Raw genomic sequence first — 27,962 nt, forward strand, 5'->3', positions numbered from 1 at the left:
CAACGTCAGTGTTCGCGCTCAGGCCAACATCCCCAGCATCGAAGCTTTGACCACGATCGATCAGCTCCGACAGATGGGCCACATCGTCTGCATGCCCGATACAAGACTCCCAAAACAAGCACTCTACTTGGAGCTCCAACACGCCAAGAGAGCCCCAGGTGGGCAGAGGAAACGCTTCAAGGACACCCTCAAAGCCTCCTTGAAAAAGTACAGCATCCCCACCGACACCTGGGAATCCCTGGCCCAAGACCGCTCAAAGTGGAGAAGCATCCGGGAAGGCGCCGAACACCGAGTCTCTTCGCCAGGAGCAAGCGGAAGCCAAGCGCAAACAGCGGAAGGAGCGCACGTCAACCCAAGCACCCCACCCACCCGCCCCTTCAACCACCGTCTGCCCCACCTGTGACAGAGACCATAGGTCCCGCATTGGACTCATCAGTCACCTGAGAACTGATTTTTAGTGTGGCAGCAAGTCATCCTCGGTTCCGAGGGACTGCCTAAGAAGGAGAATATTCTACTGGTCATCTGGTCACTAAAGCAGCTGGTATGGGCACAGCATGCGCCATAAAAAGTCAGGTTGGTCATTAGGATCCTTTTCCACAGGCATTGGAGATATTACAACAACAAAGCCAACTTATATTGCATTTTTTCCTCCCTTCCTGATTCACCTTGTTGAGTACAGGGTCTTGGTTACCATGTACTCACTGTTATCTTGCCAAAGTGATCATTCTTCAGGCAATAGCAGGCAATTTGACCAGAGCGTGAGGGGGAAAGGGACATCTCAAACTCTGTAAACTTCTCAGCAAGAGACAATCAGGAGCAGGAACCCCGGAGAGATTTCATTACTCCCTACCATGGGCTCTGAAGTTAACTGTAGCCCCCAATAACAGCTAAAGATCAGTTTGTCAGACAGGCAAATTGACAAAAGTGATCTGCTTATTGACTTAAGAAGTTGATCAGGAAGCCAGACAAGGAACAACTGCTACACAAAGCAAACCGGTTATTGAGTAAGTCACAGAATGTGTACGGAAGCAGCAAGCGGCATCTTTTTACACACTGCTTTAATGTTCTAATTAATAATTTTGGTTATCAACAGGATATTATCTAGTTGACAATCCTGAGTGAAGCTTCTGTAGCTGTGTAGCTAAATTGTCGGGTCAAAAAATACATCGGGGATTGTGTTTCACTGTAATTACTCATTCCCATCATAACTGTGATCCCTTTGGATACAATTTATTCTGAGCACTATTCTTGGTACCAGTAGGACAACATTCCTTTTGCAGAGGAGCTTGATCACTGGCTAGGAATAATAAAACTATAAGAAATCACTTATTTCATTTAATTACAGATTTAGAATCATCACAAAAACAAAAAGCACAGGATTGCTGAATAAAATGGGAATGTCCACTTCTGGGAAGCTTTTTCTAAACTGTACTCCTGCTTCTCTCTGGAGCAAAGTTGACAGCCTGGCTTTAACTTTAGAGTGAATCTGGATTCTGAATTTGAAGATCTGAATCTGTAGCAGTCATTTTGCGCAAATTTTGTGGAAAGCATATTTCTGCTGCAGATCTCCAGCAATCTATTGCTATGATTGCAGTTACATATTCCCGTTTTCTACAAGTGCTAATCCTGTACATGAAAGCATTCATTGTGCATTATATTTTTTTCACTGGCAGTGATCGATTTCTGTTTCTGAAACCAACATCACACATCCAAGTCTTTTTTAAAGGAGGCACAGCCTCTGCTCCAGTGTTGTTGATACCTCCTGATGTGACAGCCATTTTATTTACTGGAAAGAAAGCTAGTTAAAAAAAAACCACAACACGATATAACAGCTGGTTAGGTCACAAAGTAAAGAGCTATGTGGTGTTCCTTATGGGTCACCTCATGAGCGCCTGACTCGAAGTCAACTTCAGACTGCACACACCTTTGTTATTTGCACCGACCATCTGTTCAATTTTTGTAGTCTCCGTGTGTTAAATTAGAATATTTTTGAGATGATCCTATTCACTGCAATAGAAAAAAAACCAAAAGCACTGCCTACATTTTACAGTCAACGTTAAATCTTTCAACATTCCGTAGCATAATATAAATCAAGCAATATCGGTTGTAACTGTAATTTAAACAATACCAGCCTTGTTCTGGATTCTTCACATCAATAGTATGCACACTTCATTTACCCAGGTATTAATTCAATTCTGTTGAAATAAAATGTAATTTTTTTTACTGGTTTATGTAACTACACCTGATATTGTATTGAATGATACAGGACGGTCTGTATCACATGTGATTGTTGGTCTGTACTAATGTCAATAACTTCTGGCTGCAACTATTGGCTTCAGTGCCTCTGGACTGGAGGGGTGAGGAAATCCCACCCCTTTTAGTTAGCCAATAATCCCTACTGAAAAGAGCGTGGATTTTGGGTAAGGTCAGGACTGGGATCAGTTGCAATGTTTTCAAGGTAAGACAGTCTGCTGCCCATCACCATCCAAGCTCGCAAGTTAGTAGCACAGCAGTTATTGAGATTAACTAACTTGGGATTGGAACAAGAGGGTTTCACATTAAAGAAATTCTCTTCTGTATTTTTATCCCCACCTCCCCCAATTAAAAGAATAGATGTGAAGAAAATTAAACGGAATTTTAACACTGAAATACCATTGGCCAACAAGCAGACCCAGTGATTATTTTCAGTCAGACTGTTATATCTATATATATAAAGCGGCTCTTCTGTCTGTCTGTCTGTCTGTCCGCCTGGTCTCTATACGTTTGGAAGTTAGAGCGTACCGACGCGCGCGTCGCCTCAAAAGAAAGCTTGCGATTCCGGACCGGTCATCGGCGTATTTACGTTTCCGCCAGACAAAAATCCCGCCCGCGGTATCCCAAAAACGTTCAGCGTTCCGCTCATTAGCATCTCATTAGCGACCGTGTGACGTCGAGGTCTTCCTACAGTTGAGTGTCGAGTGACTCGACGATTGACCAATCCTACGCTTCGGTGACCTGACCGGTCGACCAATCGGTGCGTGTGTGGGTGGGCCTTATCCTTCTGAACCGAGGTGAGTGGCCGCCATCTTGATTTTTCACGATTTTTTCCCCCACACTTTCTCTGTGTTAGGGAACTAAGGTAAATATTTTAATGATGTGTTAGGGAATTAAATAACAATTTAATGGGGCGGGGGGGGGGGGGGGGGAGAGCCTCGGGAAATTGCACGGGGGGGGGGGGAGAGCCTCGGGAAATCGCGGGGGGGGGGGGGGGGGGGGGGGAGAGCCTCGGGAAATCGCGGGGGGGTGGGGGGAGAGCCTCGGGAAATCGCGGGGGGGGGGGGGGGGGGGAGAGCCTCGGGAAATCACGGGGGGGGGGGGGGGGGGGGGGGAGAGCCTCGGGAAATCGCAGGGGCGCGCGAGCCTCTGGAAATCGCGGGGCGCTCGCGCCGGCCGCACTGACCGCGCATGCGCCGGCCGCACTGACCGGCCCCAGCTAGTATCTTAATACAAAAGCAAAATACTGCGGATGCTGGAAATCTGAAATAAAAACAGAAAATGCTGGAAATACTCAGGTCAGGAGAGAGAAACAGAGTTAACGGGGTCGATTTTCCCGCAGGTGCGGGGAATTGTCGGGTTCCCCGAATGTCGGGGTTCCCACACGAATGTAAATGGGTCTGGCAGATTGATGCAATTTTCCCTCAATTGGCCAATTCATTTCCAGCATGTGGGAACCCTTGCTAATTGACTATTTCCAGTCAGAAAGCCCCACAGTATGACGTCATCATTCGTGGTGCTTTTAAAGTCTATAGCAAGCATTGCAGCCTCTGCAGGCTTCCATACGAACCACACAGGATGGCAGAGGAGCCTGCAGCAGCTGTTGCCAGTGCCAGACCCCGAGCTGGCAGCAAATCCGACGAGGCTTCACTGCAGGCATTATTGGATGGAGTGTGGGCCCACAGGGAGGTCCTCCTCCCTAGGTCAGGGAGGAAGTGGCCTCCCACTGAGACCAAGGCTGCATGGATGCAGGTGACAGCAGATGTCAACACACTGGGAGTCACCAGAAGAACCTCGATACAGTTGTCGGAAGCGATTCCATGACCTTCACTGTACAGGAAAAGTATGAAGTTTCCACCACCCTCAAACTGATCCCCATTGCCTTTCCCCACCAGCACTCAGCTTTAGCACTCTCTTCCTCCACATCCCACTTCACAGTCACATCCATGCACCCTTACTCATTCCCTCTCTCTCTCTCTCTCTCTCTCTCTCTATGCTGACGTTCACATAACTATTCCATCATGCAGCCCTCGCACTCCCTCTCACTCTGATGCTTTGAGCACAACTGACAACACACAGGGAGGGCCCTTGGTCTTGCAGCCTCACAACATCTTTGTCTCCCTCCAAGTATCTATGCTATGCAATCTCTGCACTCACTCCTTCATTCTCACTCAAACTCCACTTGTCTCCCTCATTGCAGGAAAAGAGAGCTCACAACAACAGAGAGTGACCCAGGACTGGAGGAGGCCCACCCTCAATAGCCCACCTGACCCCCTGGGAGGAAGGAGTCCTGGAAATTGTCGGGGCTGATGTGGCTGCGGAAGCTGGGGAAGGAGAGACAGGGGCAGGTCCGCAAGCTGGTGACAGAATAGTTTTCCATCTCTCTCATTGACATAGCATGAGTCGCTGTTATGATTCTGAAGTTACATCATTTGGACTTATGAACATCTGCAAAATCCAATGTGCATGTAACCTTGACATCACATCTCTAACTCTTTCCTTTACTCCCCCACAGGACCATCCGAAGCCCCCGTCCCCACTGTGGAAGAGGAAGAGGCTGTGCAGCCAGACTCCTCAGAGGAAGCTCCAACCTCTGAGGGCGCAGCATCAGCAGAAGTAAGCGCACCCAGCACCAGCGCAGACACTCACACCTCAGTGGGACCTTCGCGAGATAGAGTAGTGTTGTCACCTGGTGTATCACAGCTCACAAGTGAGCATCAGCAGATGGTGGAGACAGGGACAGCAGTGGAGAGACCTCGTCGGAGGGCGCAGGACTCTCCCAGCTCAGCTCTGCTACATGTCGACCCTCTGCCTCTGGGTCCATCCGCAAAAGAGGTGATGGATCTCCATGCACAGATGCAGGAGTCTCTGGCAGGTTTTGTCTCCAGGGTCGCTGCGAGTGTGGAGCAAATGGAGGAGTCCATAGCGACATGAGCAGAGCCTTTGTGGAGTCATTGGCGCATGAACGCATCACCACGGAAAGGATGGCAACCTCTGCGGAAAGGATGGCTACAGTAGAGGAGAGGATGGCTACGGCCATGGAGGAGCGAAGTTGCCAGAGTGCTGAAAACATGGTGAGTGTTCAGAATAGACTGACATCTCTGGAGGAGCGATGGTCAGCTATTGAGCAGGGAAACCAGACCTTCATGGCAGGCCCTCTGAGTAGGACTGCCATTGTAGAAACGGGTTCCCATGGCCCCCCTTATGTGCAGCAAGCTGCTCTCAAGCCACTTGCAGGCACTGAGGGGGACCTGACCCATGAGAGGGAGGTTGGTGGCAGACCTCAAGGAAGTGGGGGCTCCTCTCCAAGCGCTCACACTTCCATGCCCCGCCGGAGTCCACACCCAACGGAGATAGAGGTCTCAACCCCTGCACAGCCGCAGGAGCAGCAGACTGCTGGCGAGCCCTCACAGGTTCGCCACCCCAGAGGACACCCGCCAAAGGTGTCGAGACAGGAGCAGCAGGAAAGTGAGCAAGGGGCCTCCACATCTGCTGAAGCCACAGGGGAACCACTACATAGGAGCACGCGTAAGAGAAAAATAAAGCACCACTAATCACAAGGGTAGTCACTTGGGTGAAATGTTGTGTTTATTTTAAAAATGCCATCAGTTGGTGATTGTAAATAAAATTTCAGATGGCAACTTCTGCAGTTGTCGCGTGTGTCATTTCGCGATTGGGGCTGGAGGTCCTCTAATGCCAAGGGGGGAAGGAAAAAAAGGCCTCCCATGCTTCTGGTAGGTGCCTCAGTTGAGGAAGCGCTGAGTGAGGGTGGCAAGAGGGGCTTCCCAGGAGCTCACACTGGAGAAGTGTGTGAGGCTCCAACCTTCCACAGCTGTGCCTAAGCCTTGAACAAGTTGCCCCAAGCCTGAAACAACAAGGTCCTGCAACCTACAAATGCTGTCTGATTAAATCTCTTCTTTCCTGATTGACCTGCAGCTGAAAGTAAGCAAGCCGACATTGTTCACGCCAGGTTTCATCAGCGGGGTTCCCACCAGGCGTGTTTAGCATGGGAAAAGGCTGAAAATAGCAAGGGCCCCTTAAAATGGCATTATAGATGCCAATTATTGATGATTAGGCTCCCGACGACCAGTCCCGCCAGCTGCGGGCGGGACTGATTCGGGTCTGATTGAAACGCCAGGGTGAAAGTCGGACGGGGCGGGGGGGGGGTCTCGACCCCATATTTTTGGGGTTTCCCCCCCCCACCACACGCCTGAAACCCCGCCTGACGGCTCCAGGAAAATCGACCCCAACGTTTCAGGTCGATGACCCTTCGTCAGAACGTTATATCTTAACCCACACTGTAGAGCTGAATTCCACCTCAGTGAATTTCTTTAAACTTAACATGTAGCAACATGCTATGCATAATAAACTATGCATGTATTTATGTAACATCCCAGTATGGTTATGGCTTATTGACTTGTGCAAAAGTTGGTTATTTCCCTTTTATTAAAGTACTGAGAAAGGACACCTTTGCCATTTTTTCTTAGAAAATCAGAACGAGGGTTATTGGCATACTGTCAGAAACACACAGGGTACAATGCATCGCTTCCAATCTGGGCAGCCTGATAACATGTACGAGTACTCCCTGATGATGTCTTTCCCCCTAAACTAATGGCAAGTCTTCATTCTAGGACAACTGGTGAGGTCAGGTGTGAAATCAATATACCCATCAATCAGCATCTTCCAAATGAGGCATTTGGGAGATTTTTCTGGCCATCCTCCGATGTGGTCTGTTCATTGAACTGATGCAGGCCAAATTGGAAAATGGAACTGAAGCTGCAAGATTCTATTATAAAAATATTCAATTCCAGTTTTCACTTGGGCGACTGCAATATCCTCGGATTGTAATAATGACATTTCCATGATTTCACAATATAAAACACAGTGACCAAGAAAAGCCCAACCAGTCATTTACGTCTATGACAAGGACCAATATAGACACATTTTCTTCTCACTCTTATGCTGGGTCCAAGCATATATTGTTTATTGGTTCCTTCAACTTGCCCAATAAAGAAACCATGAAAAGTATTGTGCTCTCTATAACAATATGCTTCTCACGATAATGCCTTCATTGTATGGTTCCCATAGTCCCCATTTTCTCAAAAAAGTTCATCATTAGTGAATTCTATTTTATGTAAAAGAATTATTGCACAAATGCTTCTGGTCGTAAGTGTTCATTTATTCACCCAATCTCTAGCAGCCTTCTGAGGCCCTTTCTATTTAATATTTGAAGCAGCCAAGCAGGTTTATGGAGTTCTGCTAAACAAACCTGAGAAATGAGCTGTTTGCACTCACCAAGTTAAGTGCCTTCCTTTTAAATGGATATTACTCTAGTAGAATGTGCATGCCAGAACGGACAAAAGGATCAATGGCTCAAAGCCACAATGTGACTAATTAGTGGCAATTAAGGGTGCTCAACCCTAAATCTTAAAAGTCATTTTTGAAAGGCATAGAGGATACATAATGAATGCAGAAAGCAAATGGCAAGCAATAGGTTTATTCCACAAACAAATACTACAAAACACAAGTAACATCAAGTCAGTATTCCATTGTTACCCTTCGTTTATTCTATTTAAACTCCAAATAGCAATTAACTAGCATTACGTTTATGACAATGTTACTAGTCTGCATGACACCATGCATTCCAAGATGATATACATGATACTTGCATATTGTTAATAGAATACTTGATGGCCCTCTGATGGGAATAAGCACCAGTAATATCCTGGGGGTCGCCATTGATGCGAAACACAACTGGACCAGCCACATAAATGCCGCAGCTATTAGAGCAGGTCAGAGTGGCTCACCTAAGCCTCTCTACCACCTACAAGGCACAGGTCAGGTGTGCGATGGAATATTCTCCACTTGCCTGGATAGCTGTAACTGCAACAACACTTAAGAAGCTCAACACCATCAAAGATAAAGCAGCCTGCTTGATCGGCAACCCATCCACCATCTTAAACTGTGGCTGCAGTGTATTTAATCTACAGGATACACTAGAGCAACTCGCCAAGGCTTCTTCAACAGCACCTCCCAAACCCGCAACCTCTATTAACTAGAAGGACAGGGGCCGGAGGTACAAGGGAACACCATACTCACCAAGCCACAAGCCATTCTGACTTACAACATAAGAAATAGGAGCAGGAGTAGGCCATTTGGTCCTTCAAGCCTGCACCGCCATTCAACAAGATCATGGCTGACCTTTAACTTCAACTCCACCTTCCCGCACCATCCCCATATCCCTTAATTCCCAAAAATGTATCGACCTCTGTCTTGAATATACTCAACAACTGAGCATCCACAGCTCTCCGGGCTAGAGAATTCCAAAGATTCACAAACCTTTGAGTGAAGAAACTTCTCATCAGTCCTAAATGGCCGACCCCTTATTCCGAGTCTGACCCTGTGTTCTAGATTCCCCAGCCAGGGGAAACATTTTCCCAGCATTAACCCCGTCAAGCCCCTTAAGAATTTTATATGCTTCAATTCGATCATCTCCCATTCTTCTAAACTATAGGGAATATAAGCCTAGTCTACTCAATCTCTCCTCATAGGGCAATCCCCTCATCCTAGGAACCAGTCTAGTGAACCTTTGTTGCACTGCCTCTAAGGAAAGTATGTCTTTCCTTGGGAAAGGAGACCAGAACTATACACAGTACTCAAGGTATGGCCTCACCAATGCCCTGTATAATTGTAGTAAGACTTCTTGGCCTAGAAATTCAGTATAGCCACTTCTGGGGCGGTAAAGTCGGGCGGGCGCTAAAGTTTGCACCCGCCGGAAAGTGGAGGCCACTTCGCCGATATTCAGTAGCTTTGGCCAAGGAGTTTGCTCGAGCGCTAAAACTGGCGTTGCACCCCTATCTTTAGGCGCTAAGCCGGCGGTGCAGACTGATACCGCCGAGGCCGGGCGCAGCGCAGGTGCGGTCATGTTTTGATTGACAGCAGACACCCTGACGCCGGCCAGCTCTTAAAGGGGGAAGGGTCGACTTGGTCTGCTGCCACGCCCTGGATACTGCAGCCCTCCAGCTAGGCCTAAACACTGCTGCTGGAGAGAATAGCGCCAGCAAGGATGCAGAGGGCCCGCGAGCGAGCGCAGCGCTTCTCTGCCCATGATTTGAAGGTGCTGGTTAGGGCTTTGGAGAAGAGAAGAGATATCTTGTTCCCGGACAGTGGCAAGAAGGCTTCCAAGAGGCTGTACAGGAGAGCCTGGAGGGAAATTGGCCAGAGGATCACAGCCAACAGCGATGTCCCCAGGACTGGTGACCAATGCCGGAAAAAGTTTAACGACCTCACTCGGTTGGTCAGGGTGAGTACCCTTTCCAGTGTCCTCCTCATCCTTGCATGTGCACCTCACATTATGGGCAAAGGGACCTCAAAGGCCTAATGGCCAGCCCTCCTCCAGCAGCTATGGCACTGGCATGAACATCAATAGCACTTTCTGCACTTTACACACTGGCCAAGCTATTCGACCACGGGAGGCAGTGCACACAACAACAGGGCACCACACTGGCCAAGCTATTCGACCATGGGAGGCAGTGCACACAACAGGGCACCACACTGTACTTAGAAGCCGTCCTTTCTCTTGCAGGCCAAGCTGGCCGAGAATCTGAAGAGCCGGACTGTCACCGGGGGAGGCCGTGCCCAGTTCCAGGAGCTCAGTGACCTGGAGGAGCGCGTGGGTCGACTCATGGGTGCCCGGGTGATTGGCCCCGTTGCAATTGCAGATGCCGACCCTGTGCTGGGCCCCAATGGTAAGGACATGACCGTTTGGACCTCTCTCATTCCCCTTGCGCTTCAGATCTACATCCTTTGCCACTGTCCGACCAATGCGCACAATGCCACCACTCATGCCTCCCTCGCTGACGCCCTGTCCTCACTCTAAAGCTACTCTTGTGCCTTCCTGCTGTCAGCTGGTGAGGAGGAGGTCCCTGAAGCTGCGAGTGTCAGTCCCTCGGAAGAGGAGGACGACGAGGAGCAAGAAGAAGGCGGCACATCGGGGGAACCCTCATCCGCGCCAGGGGATGGCAATGGAGGGGACACGTCTTGCCTGGAGGAGAGCCAGGGGGAAGTGTTGCAGGGGGGTGTAGCTGCTGTGCCCAGTGGCGTCCAGCCACGCGGGAAGGGTCGGGCAGCACGGCTGCCTTCTCCCCAGAAGGGGGAAGTGTTGCAGGGGAGTGTAGCTCCTGTGCCCAGTGGCATCCTGCCACGCGGGAAGGGTCGGACAGCTCGGCGGCCTTCTCCCCAGAGGGGGGAAGTGTTGCAGGGGAGTGCAGTTGCTGGGCCCAGTGGCGCCCAGCCACGCGGGAAGGGTCGGGCAGCTCGGCGGCCTTCTCCCCAGAGGGAGAGTCCGGCCTCCAGTCCGGAGACGGTCCTCGCCCAGGAGGTGCGCCTCCTTGATCAAATGTCCGCGGACTCGGATCGTCGCCGCACCGAGTTCATGGGGGTTGTGGCACGGTTGCCTGAGGCCATTGAGTCCCTGGCTCATAGTGTGGCCGATTTCGGGGCCTCACAGGCCAGGGGTTTCGAACAACTCGCGGCAGCACAGGCCAGGGGTCTCGAACAATTTGGGGCATCACAGGACGCGAGTCGGGCAGAATTCAGGGCATCACAGGACGCGAGTCGGTCCGAATTCAGGGCAGCACAGGCAGCGAGTGGAGAGTTGACGAGTGGTGCCGTGCAGTCACTGGCTGGTCTGATGCGGGCACAGACCAGGGCAGTACGGGCACTCACTGCTGCCACACTCGCTGTGTCACGCACGCATCGCCAGGGCACCCGCCGCACTGCTGCAGCACAGCGGTCTGGCCTTCACCAGATTGCTGCGCTTGCTGCAGTGCCAGCCCGGCCGACTGCCAGTGTCTCTGGCGACCAGCGAGCGCCTGGCATCAGCCAGCTTGCCCCCATTGCTGCAGCCGCCACTACCACTCCCCCAGCAAAGCTGCGACGAGCTGCTGGAGAGACTGATGCTGCCCAGCCACAGCTGCAGCAGTCAGCAGCCGGCCCCTCCAGGGCCGGAGCTAGTCTAGGCCGACCCCCAAGGGCATCTGCCGTCACGCATTGTGCCCCTCAGGAGCCTTCCCCCAGCCTTGCAACACCTACAGGGCCCAGGTTGAGGCGGAGCAGCAGGTCGGCCAGGGGCCGGAAAAGCCTGGACAAGGACTCGCCCTCTCGGCACACAAAGTAGAGTGTGTTGCCAAATGTTTTTTTATATGGGGGTGTTTGTGTTCTGTATGGGGGGGTTTGTCTTGGTAAGGCAGAGGATGAAGGCCATTTGGATGGACAAGTTTTGTTATTCCTCCCCAGGTTGTGGGAGTGAGATATGTTTTTGACTGTTTTTTGGGGGTCTTGTCTGTTTTTGGGTTTCATGTGGGAAGGACCGAGTTTGTTCAATAAAGCTTTTTATTTATTCAGCTTGTCCATGTGTGATGTTTCAAGTGGTTGTTGCGTTAACCGGCTGAGGGCTTGCGGAGCGGCTGCATTCATGTGCCTTCATTGCCACAAGCCATTCCCTGACAGGGGGCCTAGAAGTGTCGTTCAATAAGCCGCCGACGGACGGCCCTTGGACCTTGTGGCTCCCTCCTGGGCTGGTACTCCTCCTCCTCCTCCTCCTCCTCATGGTCCTCCTGAGGTGGTGGTCCAACGTGAGGTGGCAGTGCCTGAGTCCTGCGGATAGCCAGGTTGTGCAGCATGCAGCAAACGACGACGAACTGGGAGACTCTATCCGGCGAATACTGTAGAGATCCGCCGGAACGATCCAGGCAGCGGAACCGTTGCTTGAGGACGCCAATCGTTTGCTCTATGATGTTCCTTGTGGCTTGATGGCTTTCGTTGTATGCCTCCTCAGCAGGGGTCCTGGGCGCGCGGAGTGGGGTCATGAGCCATGTACACAAAGGATAGCCTTTGTCCCCGATAAGCCATCCTCTTGGGGGAGGCTGTGCCTGGAACATGTCAGCCACAGTAGTCTGGCACAGGATAAATGCATCGTGGCTGCTGCCTGGAAAGCGGGCATTGACAGCTAGGATGCGCTGCCTGTGGTCACACACCAGCTGTACATTGAGGGAATGGTAGCCCTTCCGGTTGCGGTAATCCTCGGCATTGTCGATAGGTGCCCGCATAGCCACATGCGTGCAGTCAACGGCGCCCTGCACCATGGGGAAGTCGGCGATCCTCGCAAATCCGACTGCACGCTGCTCCTGCCTCTCTAGGGTCATGGGGAAGGAGATGAATTGGTGTCTCCTTGCGAAAAGGGCATCGGTGACCTGCCGGATGCAGCGATGCATGGCGAACTGGGAGATGTTCGCTATGTCCCCAGCAGCGGCTTGGAAGGAGCCGCTTGCATAAAAGTTCAGAGCCACCGTGACCTTCACTTCCACCGACAGAGACGTCCTGCACATCAGCTGTGGATGCAGATCTCTGTGAAGCAGCTGGCAGATCTCTGCAACCACCTCCCTTCTGAAGCGCAGCCTCTTAACACAATGCGCGGCAGTCATGGTGAGATAGGACACCTGCTGCCGGTATTCCCTGAGTGGGTAAGGCCTACGTTGCCGACGCCTGATGGCCCCTCTGCGTCTAGGCATGGCTGCCCCTCTCACACAGCGTCTGCGAGCCCTTCGCACATAATGCTGGAACTGAGGGTTGGAACCCCATGCAGCCCCCATAATATACTTGCAAACAGTCAAATCACAATGAGTCAAATTTCCAAGCTCTGGCCAGAAGCCAAAAATACCTCTCCTATGTTGGCCCAAATCAGTAAGGTCTCTTCCTTGGTCTCTGTCCAGAAATCCGTAGCACTAAAGTCATTGCAGCAAAATGGCTGGCCTTTATAGTTCAGTCTAAGTGCCCTTTAATTAGCGCTCCCCGAGGCACGCAGGGCCTCTGCTGCGTTCCACTTCACAGTTCTTAACAGCGCCACGCCCACATTGGGCGGGCGCCACTGAAGTTCCGATTTGGGGCGCACAAACGGCGTTGCACGACGAAATGACGTCATAAGCTGCGCGCGCAGCTGAGCGCGCGCAAACACTTTGCGCCGGCGCTAAATGTCAACTGAAGTTGGGCGTAGGCGCAGATCGGTCTGCGCCTGGGCGCTAAGTGCCTAGCGCTCGAGATCTACTCCTCTTATGGCGCTAACGGCTGGCGAACGCAACTGAATTTCTAGGCCCTTTACTCTTATACTCTAATCCCTTTGTAACGAAAGCTAACATACCATTTGCTTTCCTAATTGCTTGCTGTACCTGCATGTTAACTTTCTGTGATTCATGTACAAGGACACCCAGGTCCCTCTGAATGCAAACATTTCCCAGTCTCTCACCATTCAAAAAATATTCTGCTCTTTTGTTTTTCCTACCAAAGTGGATAACTTCCCACATCCCCACATTGTATTCCATTTGTCATGTTCTTGCCCACTCAGTTAACCTGTCTATATCTCTCTACAGCCTCTTTTTTCCTCCTCACAGCTTACTTTCCCACCTAACTTTGTATCATCAGCAAACTTGGATATGTTACACTCAGTCCCTTCATCTAAGTCATTAATATAGATTGTAAATAGCTGAGGCCCAAGCACTGATCCTTGCAGTACCCCACTAGTTACAGCCTGCCAACACAAAAAAGTCCCGTTTATTCCTACTCACTGTTTTCTGTCCATTAATCAATCCATGCTAATATATTACCCCCAATACCGTGAGTCCTAATTTTGTGTAATAACCTCGTGTGGCACCTTTGCTTTATGAAAATCCAAATACACCACATTCACTGGTTCTCTCTTATTCATCCTACTAGTTACATCTTCAAAAAGCTCTAACAGAATTGTCAAACACGATTTCCCTTTCATAAAACCATGTTGACTCTGCCTAATCATATTACGATTTTCTAAGTGCCCTGTTACCACATCCCTAATAATAGATTCTAGCATTTTTCCTACTACTGATGTCAGGCTAACTGGTCAACTGGTCCCATGTACCTCCTGCCCCTGTCCTTCTAGTTATTGGAGGTTGCGGGTTTGGGAGCTGCTGTTGAAGAAGCCTTGGACATATATCGCCATTCTTTCATAGTCCCTGGGTCAAATTCCTGGAACTCCCTCTCTAACAGCACTGTGGGAGTACCTTCACCACATGGATTGCACACAGTTCAAAAAGGCGGTCCACCACCACCTTCTAAGATAACTAGGGATGGGCAATAAATGCTGGCCTTGCTAGCAACACCCATATCCTGAGAATTAAAGAAAAACTGAAGCAATTACATGACAAAGTATCTCTTGTATTACTTTTGTTATTTTTTGATGGGAATATTCTAGTGGGATTTAGAAATAAAAGTATCTAGTTATTACCACACCAATAGGGATGTGTATTTGAACATTACACAGGATACCAGTAAAAGCTTGCCTAGAATTAACAGAATACAGCTCCACTTATGAGTCCATCACTGATGTATCTTCACTTGTCTGAAAAATTATAATTGCTTAACACCTACGCCATTTGCCTGATGCCTTTTCCACATTTGTGAAAGAAATCCTGCAACAAAAATCACTAATGTGCCTCTATGGTAACACACTCAATTTGAAACCAATGCTGTTCTTCCCTCACTCGTGACAAAGCCATCATCACATCTTATGCTGCGTGTAAGCATATTCCTGGTGGGCTTTTTTTTTTGCATGCTCTATCTTTCTTTGCAGCAGTGAAGCTATATGACTGCTTTGCAGAGGTGAATAAGTGAACATTTATGGCCATAACCATTTGTGCAATAACCCTTTTAAACAAATTTTCGCTTTTCTTGCTAAAAGAATCAGTCAGTCACACTAAGTTCCAATCCAACTATAATTCCTAGTCATGCTCTCTCAGCAGTACAAGCTAAGGCCTGACACCAGTCATCAAAAGCAAACTTCTGTGCAAGATACTGGATGGGTTAAAAATTGATAAAGAGGAGGTACTAGAAAGGCTGGCTGTACTTAAAGTAGATAAGTCACCAGGACCGGATGGGATGCATCCTAGGGTGCTGAGGGAAGTAGAGGTGGTAATTGCAGAGGTACTGGCAATAATTTTCCAATCCTCCTTAGGTATGGGGCTGGTGCCAGAGGGCTGGAGAATTGCACCCTTGTTCAAACAAGGGTGCAAAGATAAACACAGCAACAGCCCAGTCAGTTTAACCGTGGTAGTGGGGAAGCTTTTAGAAACGATAATCCGGGACAAAAAATTGTCACTTGGACAAGTGTGGGTTAATTAAGGAAAGCCAGCATGGATTTGTTAAAGGCAAATCATATTTAACTAAATTGATTAAGCTTTTTGATGAGGTAACGGAGAGGGTTGAGGAGGGCAATGCGGTTGATGTGGTGTATATGGACTTCCAAACGGCATTTGATAAAGTGCCACATAATAGGCTTGCCAGCAAAGTTGAAGCCCGTGGAATAAAAAGGACAGTGGCAGCAGGATACGAATTGGCTAAGTGACAGAAAACAGAGTAGTGGTGAACAGTGGTTTTTCCAGACGGGAGGAAGGTATACAGTGGTGTTACCCAGGGGTTAAAAAAGCATACAGGATCCTGGGCTTCATAAATAAGAGGCATAGATTACAAAAGCAAGGAAGTTATGATGAACCTTTATAAAACATTGGTTCGGCCTCAACTGGAGTATTGTGTCCAATTCTGGGCACCGCACTTTAGGAAGGATGTGAAGGCTTTAGAGAGGGTGCAGAAAAGATTTACAAGAATGGTTCCAGGGATGAAGGACTTCAGTTGCGTGGATAAACTGGAGAAGCTGGCATTGTTCTCCTTAGAGCAGAGAAGATTGAGAGGAGATTTGATAGAGGTGTTCAAAATCATGAGGGGTCTAGACAGAGTAGATAGAGAGAAACTGTTCCCATTGTCGGAAGGATCGAGAACCAGAGGACACAGATTTAAGGTGATTGGCAGAAGAACCAAAGGCGACATGAGGAAAAACTTTTTTGAGCAGCGAGTGGTTAGGATCTGGAATACGTTGCCTGAAAGGGTGGTGGAGGCAGATTCAATCATGGCTTTCAAAAGGGAATTGGATAAGTACCTGAAGGAAAAATATTTGCAGGGCTACGGGGAAAGGGCGGGGGAGTGGGACTAGCTGAAGTGCTCTTGCAAAGAGCCGACACGGGCTTGACGGGCCGAATGGCCTCTTACTGTGCTGTAACCATTCTATGAATCCCTGATTTGAATATAACATGAAGTACCAACAGGCTGTTGTGCAGTAGTGCCCAAGAACTGTAGGACCCAAGAACTGTAGGAAACTATGTAAAAACAAATACAAATGTGATACATACACGTCTGCTACCATAACAGTAAATATGCCTCAACTTGAGAATATTGTAAACATTTCCTAATTAGACCTATTAATCCTTGTTTTTCAGCGCTTGTGGTATAAATAGGATAAATAATTGGAAGCAACAAATCAATCATTCATTCAGTTAGCCAATTCAGAGTTTGAAATTCTAACTCATTCAATTCTGTGCTAATAATAAGCCATTATATTCCATGTCAGTCCACATTTTATTTCCCAGTACAGCATCATACTCAGCTTTCGTTTCTCGGTCAGTCGGAAACCCATCGCCGGACTTCTGCCTCCAAACCAAACTGCTGAGAAATTCACACAAGTAGAGTACCAAGTGCCTAACATAGCGAGCACACACTCTCTCCATAGGGACACAGTGCACTTACCTACAAATAAACAGCTTGGGCTGGATTTTGCCAATGGGGAGCTTTTGGGGGCGGGACTCCCACTTGTCAGGTTTCAGTCCCACCTCCATCAACTTCTGACCAACCCACGCTATTTTCCCTTGATTGACCTTGTTAAGCCTGCCCAGTGGGCTTAGCAGGCCAATTAAGGGAAAGCCGGTTACAGAGAATATCAACAAAAAATTTTGACAGATGAATTGTCATCATTTGACAGCTTTGTGAAGCTGTCAAACACTGGCATTCTCTATAGTTTGATGAATTCTTGAATTCAAGACCTCATCAAACCTCTTTATTGGAGAATGCAGTGGCCATCTGTCATCTCTGCCGTGGAGGTGCGAGACTCTCCGCATACCCAACTCTTGAAGCCTGCAGGAAGAAACAAAGGTAAGTAAACTTTCACTGACACTTTCCACTTACCTCACATACTCACCTCTCCACACTTGCACCCATTACTTACCTTCACAGCACGCTTTTGCCCCCTGCAGACCCACTGCTCACCTCGGTGACCCTGGAGGGGTTCAGAGCCTTCGGGAAGCCCACACTTGTTTGGGTAAAATTGGGATAATCCTCTTATCTGCCTGTTAATAGGCAGATAAGTGGCACTAATCTCCTTCCCGCCTCCAAGGAGATGGGACCCGGCGCGGGTCGGCTACCCGCTTCCTGGCAAGATGGCATGGAGGTGGGTTGGGGGCGGTTTGAGCACCCACCCCCAGACTCTGCCATTTTCCCGGCAGTCCTGCCTCCATACCCGCCTCCCCAGGGCTGGCAAGATCGCGCCCAATAGTACAGGTTGGAAAAAGCCAAAGCCTAGGATCCCCCAATTGTGTCTATGAGTAGTGGCGCAGTTTGATTCACTAGTTTCAGGCACTGGCTCAGTGGAAGGACTCTCCCCCAAGTCAGAAGGTTGTGGGTTCAAGCCCCATCCAAGACTTGAGCACATAATCTGTGATAACACATCAGTGCAGTGGAGTGCTGCACTGTTAGAAATGCATCTTTTGAATGAGTCATTAAAAAAAACTCCTATTTACCCTTTCAGATGGACATAAAAGATCCTGTGAAATTATTCGAAGAAGGGCAGGAGAGTTCTCATAACATAAGAATAGGAGCGGGAGTAGGCCATACAGCGACTCGAGCCTGCTATGCCATTCAATAAGATCATGGCTGATCATCGCTTTCCTGTCCGATCTCCATATCCCTCGATTCCCCTAGAGTCCAAAAATCTACGTATCTCAGCCTTGAATATACTCAAAGGCTCAGCATTCACAGCCCTCTGGGACTGAGAATTCCAAAGATTCACAACACTCTGAGTGAAGAAATTCCTACACATCTCGGTCTTAAATGGCCTACCCCTTACCCTGAGACTACTCCTGGACTCTCCTGGTGTCCTAGCCAATATTTATCCTTCAACCAATGCCACTGAAACAGGTTATCTAGACATTTATCTCATGGCTGTTTGTGGGACCTTGCTCTGCACAAATTGGCTGTTGGGTTTGTCGATATTACAAAAGTGATTACACTTCAAAAGTAGGTAATTGGTTATGAAGCAATCCCACAGCCTATCAGCACAGGGCATTGCTTGGTCTACCTATTAAAGGCATTATTTTACAGGGTTACCTGATGCCAAGTGAAAAGAATCCCATCCCCCAGCGGCAGGTTTACTCCTCAAGACTGCATTGATGACCAGTCATCATCAACAGCAGCCTAGAGTACTGCAGAGCTGCCAATGATGAGAAATGAATTGACCACAGTAAATTGGGCTGAACTGATAATGGATAAACCTACAGACAAACATTGGGAAGTATTTAAAGAAGTATTTGCTATGATACAAAATCAGTACAAACACTGAAAAGGCAAAGGCTCCACTCATGTAGTTACGCAGCCATGGTCAACAAATGAAGAGACAGTATCAAGCTAAATGAAGACCTTTACATAAATGCAAGGAAATCCAGCTGACTATAAAAAGCAACAAATGGATGGATATAAATAAAGCAATAAGAGGTGCAAAAAGGGAATATAAAATACCTTGCAAGGGATATCAAAGGTGACAGAAAACGGTTTTATAAATATATTGAGAAAAAGGGTGATAAGGGGAATGTTGGCCCAATAAAGACAGAGGCAGGTGAGAATAATAGATAAGGAAATGGCTATTTTGTTAAAAGGGAACTTTTATCCATGTTTACAGTGGAGGTAGGGAACACATTACCAGCAGTACAAAGGAACCTAAAAAGTCAGGCGTTGGGGAGAACAGTGGATTTAATACATGTTAAAAATGGAGAAAATAAATGAGACTTAAGATGGACACATCTCCAAATCTGATGGTTTCCACCCAAGGGTATTAAAAGAATAAGTGAGGAAATTGCAGATTCATTAGTCATACTTTTCCAAAGCTCTCTGAATTCAGGGAATGTGTATTTGGATTGGAAAATTGCAAATGTCACTCCATTATTGAAGATGTGTGGGAGGGAGAAACCAGGCAACTACAGACCTGCCAATTGAACATCCATTGTGGGGAAGTGATGGGAATCTATCAGAGACATATGGCTGAATCGTAACTCCTAAAAACAGCTGGGTTGTGATCATGTCAGAGGTTAAAATGCAAAAAATCTGCAACAGGAACCCAACCCGCTTGATTGGCACCCCATCCACCACTTTAAACATTCACTCCCTCCACCACCGGCGTACCGTGGCTGCAGTGTGTACCATCTACAAGATGCACTGCAGCAACTCACCAAGGCTTCTTTAGCAGAACCTCCCAAACTCACGATCTCTATCACCTAGAAGGACAAGGGCAGCAGGTGCATGGGAACACCATCACCTCCAAGTTCCCCTCCAAGTCATACACCATCCTGACTTGGAAATACATTGGTGTTCCTTCATCGTCGCTGGGTCAAAATCCTGGAACTCCCTCCCTAACAGCACTGTGGGAGTACCTTCACCACATGGACTGCAGCGGTTCAAGGCAGTGGCTCACCATCACCTTCTCAAGGGCAATTAGGGATGGGCAATAAATGCTAACCATGCCAGCGACGCCCACATCCCAGGAACAAATAAAAACAGAACTAGAGTGAATAACCTTAAAATTAAAGCTAGGTCATTTAGGAGTGAAATCGGAAAGCATTTTTTCCCCCACACAGGAGTAGTGGAAATCTAGGAACTCTTCCTCCAAAAGGCAGCGGCTGCTAGGACAATTGGAATTTTCAAGAGTGAGATAGATAGATATTTATATACAGGTAGACTACCCTTTATCCGAACTTCCGAAAACCGAAACCCTCTAAAAACCGAAGGTTTTTTCGTTCAGCATAAGTCGTGCGCACGACATGACCAGAGTGGCGCACGACTTACGCTGAGCAGGGCAGAGGGTCACTGAGTTCCCTCCTGGGTAGGAGATTGCAAGCCGAGCCGGGCAGTGTGAAGGAGGTATACCGGGAGAGTGAACCCAACAATACAGCGGCCCGTCCGATAGCTGCAGCGGCCTGTCCGATATTCTTTTCTCCCCCCCGACCCCCGACCCCCCGCCGACCCCTACCCTTTCGGATAAGGGATAGTGTATCCTTTATCCGCACTTCCGAAAACCGAAATCCTCTGAAAACCGAAAGTGTTTTCGTTCAGCGTAAGTCGTGCGCACGATGCCGACCCCCCCGACGACCCCCACCCCCGACCCCCCGGCTGACCCCGACCCCCGCCGACCCCGACCCCCCGCCGACCCCCACCCCCGACAAATTTCCCAGTCTTATAAAATAACTTCCGAAATTTTCCGAAAACCGAAACACGGCTGGTCCCGAGGTTTTCGGATAAACGATAGTCTACCTGTAATAGCAAAATACTGTGGATGCTGGAAAACTGAAATAACAATTATCTTTCCTGCCTCTTACAAAAGTACAGGGTGTTCTTTCTATTCCTTCCTCCCCTACTAACCGCTCCCCCCCCCCCGTCTCTGCACCTGCTTAATATCTGTTACATCTCCAGCTTTTTCCAGTTCTGATGAAGGGTCCCAGACCTGAAACGTTAACTCTGTTTCTCTCTCCACGGATGCTGCCTGGCCTGCTGAGTATTTCCAGCATTTTCTGTTGTTATTATAGGTAGATATTTGTTGGGCATGGGTATGGAAGAAAGGCGAGGAGATGGTGTTGAGGTACAGATCAGCCATGATGTAACTAAATGGCAGAACAGGCTTGAGGGGCTGAATGGCCTACTTCTGTTCCTATGCTCTTATGATTGCTACATCTGCCAGAAGGTATCATTCCCCCATCAGAAGTTTAGCCAGTAGTCAGTCACTACAAACATAGATTTGAACCCTTACCAGGCAGACAACAGGTACCAAAAACTCCTATCTGACATGGTGAGCAGCTCATTGCACCGTAAAATGTATGAAAGTGCATTGCTACCATTTACCAGACCACAACATGGACACACATCAAACCCTATTGCTAGGTGGGTCCACCAATTGGAGCATCAGATTTGCCTCTCTACAATCCAGTTATAAGTAGGATGCACCATTCCTCTTCATGTACCCTACACGTATAAGAGGCATTACTCAACAGATGTTATTCCACAGCAGTGGAATAAATAAATCATTCACATATTTACACAAAAGGTTACAAGAGATTGTGATGATACATAATAGCAGTGTTCAAAAGCAGCTTGGATGAGGCATTCAAAATCCGAATAGTATGTGTTTAACTGCCAACACTCTATATCCATTAGAAGTACAGTTTGGATCTCACAGACTTGTTGAGTATGAGAGCCACACAGATGCCAAAAGAACTGCAAGAGTGTGTTTACAGTGTCTGTACTCCACTGATTGATCAAAGTGCTTGCATAACACTACCTCAATAATAATTGCAGGTAAGACAACATAAAATGCAGTCAGTGTGAAAACAAGAATTGACTGTAAAATTGTGACTGTGGCAGCATGGATACAAAATTGGCTAGGGGACAGAAAGCAGATAGTAGTGGTGAACGGTTGTTTTTCAGTATTTAGTGGTGTTCCCCAGGGATCGGTATTATGTCCACTGATATATATTAATGACCTGGACTTGGGTATACAAGGCATAATTTCAAATTTTGCAGATGATAACTCGGAAATGTAGCAAACAATGGAGGAGGATAGCAACAGACTTCAGGAGGACATAGACAGACTGGTAAAATGGGCAGACACAGGGCAGATTAAATTTATTTCAAAGAAGTATGAAGTGATACATTTCGGTAGGAAGACTGAGCAGAGGCAATGTGAACTAAATGGTACAATGTTAAAGGAGGGGCCGGAACAGAGAGACCTGAAGGTGTATATATACAAATCTTTGAAGGTGGCAGGGCATGTTGAGAAGGCTGTTTGAAAAGCATACAGAATCCTTGGCTTTATTAATAGAAGAATAGAGTATAAAGGCAACTAAGTTATGCTAAATAGGTTTATGAAACACTGGTAAGGCTTAGCTGGAGTATTGTGTTCAATTCTGGGCAGCACTCTTTAGGAAGGATGTCAAGGCCTTAGAAGAGATTTACTGGAATGGTACCAGGGATGAGGGACTTCAGTTAAGTGGAAAGACTGGAGAAGCTGGGGTTGTTCTCCTTGGAGCAGAGAAGACTAAGAGATTTGATAGATGTATTAAAATCATGAAGGGTTTTGATAGAGTAAACAAGGAGAAACTGTTTCCACTGGCAGAAGGGTCAGTAACCGAAGGACACAGATTTACGATGATTGACAAAAGAACCAAAGACAACATGAAGAAACATTTTTTACACAAGTTGTTGTGATCTGGAATGCACGGCATGAAAGGGTGGTGGAAGCAGTTTAAATAGTAACATTAAAAAAAAAAGGATTGGATAAATACTTGAAGGGAAAACATTTACAGAGCTATGGGGAAAGAGCAGAAGACTTGGATTTATTGGATAGCTCTACCAAAGAGCCATCACAGGTACGATGGGTCGAACGACCTCCTTCTGTGCTGTATCATTCTATGATTTGATGATTCTAGGCAACAGACCACTGCCAATGGTAAATACAATAAATCAGCTAAAGGAGAAAGAAATCAGGACAATTCATTGGTGTTTGATTTTTTTTTTTTAAACTCTCCATATAAATTTCAAGTCTTCATTTTTTGATTGACTACTTATTTATTTCCCTCTGCTACAAAAGCAAAATACCGTGAATGCTGGAAATCTGAAATAAAAACCAGAAAATGCTGGAAATACTCAGCAGGTCAGGCAGCTTCCGTAGAGAGAGAAACAGAGTTAACGTTTCAGGTCTGATGAAAGGTCACTGACCTGAAATGTTAACTCTGTTTCTCTCTCTCCACAAAAGCTGCCTGATCTTCTGAGTAATTCCAGCAATTTTTGGTTTTTATTTCTTATTTCCCTCTACTTCTTGCTTCTGCATTTAACAATGTTATAAAATGAAACATTACAACTTGAATGGTGCCTTACTCCTAATTATCATGCAAAAAAACCCCATACATTTTCTGCAGGTGTTGGATGTGGTTCAGTGGGTAGCACGCTTGCCTCTGTGTCAGAAGGTTGTGGGTTCATAGTCCCACCCCAGAGACTTGATCAAAATAATCTAGGCAAACACAGCAGTGCAATACTGACAGAGTGCTGTACTGTTAGAGGTGCTGCCATTTGGATGAGACGTTAAAAACCGAGATCCCAAGGCACTATTTTGAAGAGCAGGGTTGTCCTGGCCAATATTTATTCCTCACCCAACATCACAAAAGCAGATTATCAAGTCATTATCACATTGCTGTTTGTGGGACCTTGCTGCATGCAAATTGGCTTCTGCATTACCTACATTACAACAGTGACACGTCAAAATGACTTCCTTAGCTGTGAAGCACTTTGGGATGCCCCGAGGCTCTGAAAGGTGCTATATAAATGCAAGTCTTTCTTTTCTTTATCATTTGAAGTCCAGTCATAACAATAGAATCAAAGTAATTAGTGCCAATATAGAACTAACATGGGTACAAGCACAGTGAGCCAAGTGGTCTCTTTCTGCAATGAACTTCCTATAATTTTCTGCTGTTAGTAGCATTTACAAAGAATGACTCTGGTGCTTCTATAGCATTTGCATCTAAATGTAAAGCAGAACAGTAAAATGTTCAATTAATTGAGTTTCTCCATGGGTAATAGTGTATAACAAACAGATAAATCAGGTCAGCAACTGACCTTTGCAAAAGAAACAACACAGAACTATTAAAATGATTGAATATCTTGTCTAGCTCATGTTCATCACACCTTGGAATGTCGCACTTTGTTACAGATGCAAAACAATCTTTTTTATTTAAAAAAAATGCCAGTCATTGACCTGCATCGTGAAATTTACAAGCAATTACAACTGCTTTCTGGTTGACCTAAGTACATTATAAGTAGCTACAATTGCCTGGATTTTCCTATTTAAAATAGTGCAGTAAAAGGCACAGGCCAGGTTAGTAGCTAAACATCACAACAATGCTCCAGACCAAAAACTATCCACGGCCAATGTGGAACTCGCTACCACAGGAGTAGTTGAGGCAAATAGCATTGATGCATTTAAGGGGAAGCTCGAAAAACACACAAGGGAGAAAGAAAAGAAGCTCGACACCATCCAGGACAAAGCAGCCTGCTTGACTAGCACTCCATCCACCACCTTAAACATTCACTCCCTCCACCACCGGCGTACCATGGCTGTCATGTGTACCATCTACAAGATGCACTGCAGCAACTCGCCAAGGCTTCATCGGCAGCACCTCCCAAACCCATGACCTCTTCCACCTAGAAGGACAAGGGCAGCAGGTGCATGGGAACACCACCACCTCCAAGTTCCCCTCCAAGTCACGCACAATCCTGACTTGGAAGTATATCGCCGATCCTTCATCGTCGCTGGGTCAAAATCCTGGCACTCCCTCCCTAACAGCTCTGTGGGAGTACCATCACCACACAGACTGCACCTTCTCAAGGGCAATTAGAGATGGGAAGTAAATGCTGGCTTTGCCAGTGACACACAGATCCCATAAACGAATAAAAAACAATATGCTGATAGAGTTAGTTGAAGAGGGGTGGGAGGAGGCTCCTGTGAAGCATAAACACCGGCATAGACCTGTTGAGCTGAATGGCCAGATTCTGTGTTATAAACTATAATTATATGAAATTCATGGCAATCAACTAAGATCTTGAATTCCTCTCATTACAGCATCTAATTGGTTCAGAAATGAATGTGGGGCCTTTATCACCGCTACTCTATCTGGAAGTTAATTCTAGGTTTTGCTTACTCTGGGTGTGAAGAATTTCCTGATATCAGTCCTAAAATTGTCTGCCTTTTACTAGCTTGAACTTGTGGCCTTTGTCCTACTATTGCAATATAATGTAGTCATATTCATCTTTTCTGTACTATTAACGATCTTACATCCCTCCACTTCCAGCTGTTATCTAAACATAGAATGCCATATATGGGTTATAACAGTGGGGTTGAACTTAGTGGATGGAATGAACGTCTCTCTCTGTTTCTCATGTGAAATAAGATTTAGAAGTTAGATCCGGTTCATAGGATTCCTACTTCTACAACACAAAACTGCTCTGAAATTTGACCGTATCGCATATAGGCAATTTGAGAAATGAGTCACCTTGGTGGATTAGAGAATAATGGCAGCTGGGGATTGATATCCAGGAAGGAAAAGATTGTGGAGCTCCAAATCGGTCAGTACAGACAGTCGCTAACTTGAGTCCATAAACCGACTTCAGCTGAATGTATCGGAGGGCCTCCAACTGTTCTGACCCATCAGACCTTCCCAAGGGGTGTAATAAGTGGCCAATTTCAAGATTCTCCTAGGAGGCAGAAGTTATTGAACTCTTGTAATTTAAAAGGCACAGTGCCACCCGTTTGAAGAGTTTGTGGGCAGACTCAGTTCCTGTAATAGCCTACTATTAAAAAAAACACATTCCTGGAGATGTGTTATCTGCTGTGGCGCAAACAATTCCAACGCAATATTTGTGGGTTATATTGTTTCATGTTGTTTTCTTCTTTTTAGGACAGACACAATTAGCAGCTCAATGAATCACTAATTACGTTAATACAAAAGCAAAATGCTGTGGATGCTGGAAATCTGAAATAAAAACAGAAGACGCAGGAAACACTCAGCAGGTCAGGCAGCATCTGTGGAGAGAGGAACCCAGATGCTGTCTGACCTGCTGAGTATTTCCAGCATTTTCTGTTTTTAGATCACTAATTGCATTATTCATTTATGTTTACGAACGCCTGATGAAAGTACATCCCAATATTTTTGCTAATGTGAAATGACACTTTAAACGACTGCAATCAGCCCCCTTTAATAGATCGGATCTAAGATCCCGACGGGGAGGTCGTTCGCCTTGGCACGGGTCATCGTCACTTCGGCTTCTAAAATAATACGTGCATGTGCCAACATCTGAAGTCCTTTTCATTGAATATTTGTACAAACAAGTACAGTACACTGGTCTCTTGCAAATGTCTGTTGTCATGTCTGTTCGCATGTTTCCCTATCCGGGTATTTCTAGCAGTCAGTCACAAAGCAATGGGTCTACACAGTTAACGTGCAAGACTTAAAAGATTAATGACTTTGTTAATTATTTTAAGAGTTTTGAAAAAAAATTAAATACGATTGGTTTAGCTACTTATATTGTATTTGGCAAAAAAGCACCAATTTCACGACGGGAGCCAAAACTTACAATCATGTTCTACAATGCTTCTAACAGATTTGATTTCCCTACATTCCTTCAATATTGATTGGTCACCAGGGGACAGACATGTCAATTTCACTAGCGAAATTAACATAAGCATGACATCTCGCTGCTCAACTCACCAGTGCCAGCAGCCTGTGATTGGTCGGAGGCTGCGAGGCTCTATCTTAAAATCCAATGTCCATCTTCTCGGCGACTAGATGGCAGCGCCGTCGTTAGGAGAACCACACAACAGTTTTTGACAAGGGATTGAGCGCGGGGGAAAAAAAGAAAGGAATAATGGTCCAGTCGGCTCGAAATACCGAGCTCATTGATCGCTTCACAATGGGACCTCTGCAACCATTTATATTGTAACCAATTACCCGACATTAATCTGGTTATTCACTACAGGTGCCGAGTCAATAGTAACATGCCGGTTACAGAAGCAGATATGTGACTACTATTGGCGTGAATGCTCACATTTCTGTTAACCGGAACATTAACTTTTAACTCTTTGCTTTCCAAATACGAATGTTTGCTCAGTGGAGCCTCGCTGATCACATCCATTAGAGCACCCTTGCATCAATCACTCAATAGAGGGTTAAAATGTATATCCTGTGTGTGTGTATATGCAAAAAAGTGAATCAGGCAACTGTGTGTTAGCAGTCAAAGCAACACCTCCAGTTCACGTCTTAGTTTAAAGGGGGAGTTTAATACTATAAAAGGGATTAAATAGCTTTTGAGAATGTCGATTCCTGAAGTTTTTACTAATTGAAACAACCATCTTTAATCTAGCTAATTAGTTGCTGGCCAATCGCTTTTACCGAAACCAGTTATTTCAACAGGTCCAGTTAATTCAACAGATTCACCAACTCCATCTTCATTTTAGCAATATAACGAGAATTATTTTTTTTGAGGGGGGAGGGGAGGGGCTGGAGGGAAATTAGTTTCGTTTTCGAATCATTGCCAAAAATATCGGTTTAATTTGCCCAAACTGCAACAACCACGTCTGCTCCCACTACACGTGGGGTAGTGACATCCGTCTCTCGCAGCCAGTGCTGGGGCCGGCGGATTGGCGTCTAACCCCCAAGGGGACCATCATTCGTCTTACTTCCCGAGAAATCCAGAGATGAAAAAGTCCCGTTGCTCACATTTCTCAAAGATTGCTCGCACATGGCGATTGAGTTTGGTGTCAGCTTTAGAATCTCACACTTTGGAAACTTGTCACACAAAATCCACCCCCCACCACCCCCCCCTCCCCAAAACGGCCACCCTGGGCTGTAGCATCGGACCCAGTCTACTCAAAGAGTGCAGAATAGCTTGGAGCTCGATTTGTAATTTATGGTCCACAGAAATAAATATAC

The 27,962-nt window shown here is 46.8% G+C and overlaps 1 protein-coding gene and 1 long non-coding RNA gene across 4 annotated transcripts in view; both read right to left on the reverse strand.

Moving 5' to 3' along the window:
• mdga2a (MAM domain containing glycosylphosphatidylinositol anchor 2a) overlaps nt 1-27,962 on the reverse strand; it is a 1,193,698-nt gene that overhangs the window by 1,164,192 nt on the left and 1,544 nt on the right. The gene's annotated exons all lie outside the window — the stretch shown is intronic.
• On the reverse strand, nt 1,815-27,837 carry LOC147109218 (uncharacterized). 2 transcript variants are annotated; one of them, XR_015080194.1, is made up of 3 exons: nt 26,742-27,837; nt 2,129-2,195; nt 1,815-2,007 (listed from the first exon to the last, which is right to left on the reverse strand). It is a non-coding gene; the product is annotated as an uncharacterized LOC147109218 (long non-coding RNA). The 2 variants fall into 2 exon arrangements; XR_015080193.1 differs by having other exon boundaries at nt 1,815-2,195.

The sequence above is a fragment of the Somniosus microcephalus genome, chromosome 12 (assembly GCF_052327205.1).
Source record: "Somniosus microcephalus isolate GS21.2 chromosome 12, FLI_Smic_1.0, whole genome shotgun sequence".
NCBI lineage: Eukaryota > Metazoa > Chordata > Chondrichthyes > Squaliformes > Somniosidae > Somniosus > Somniosus microcephalus.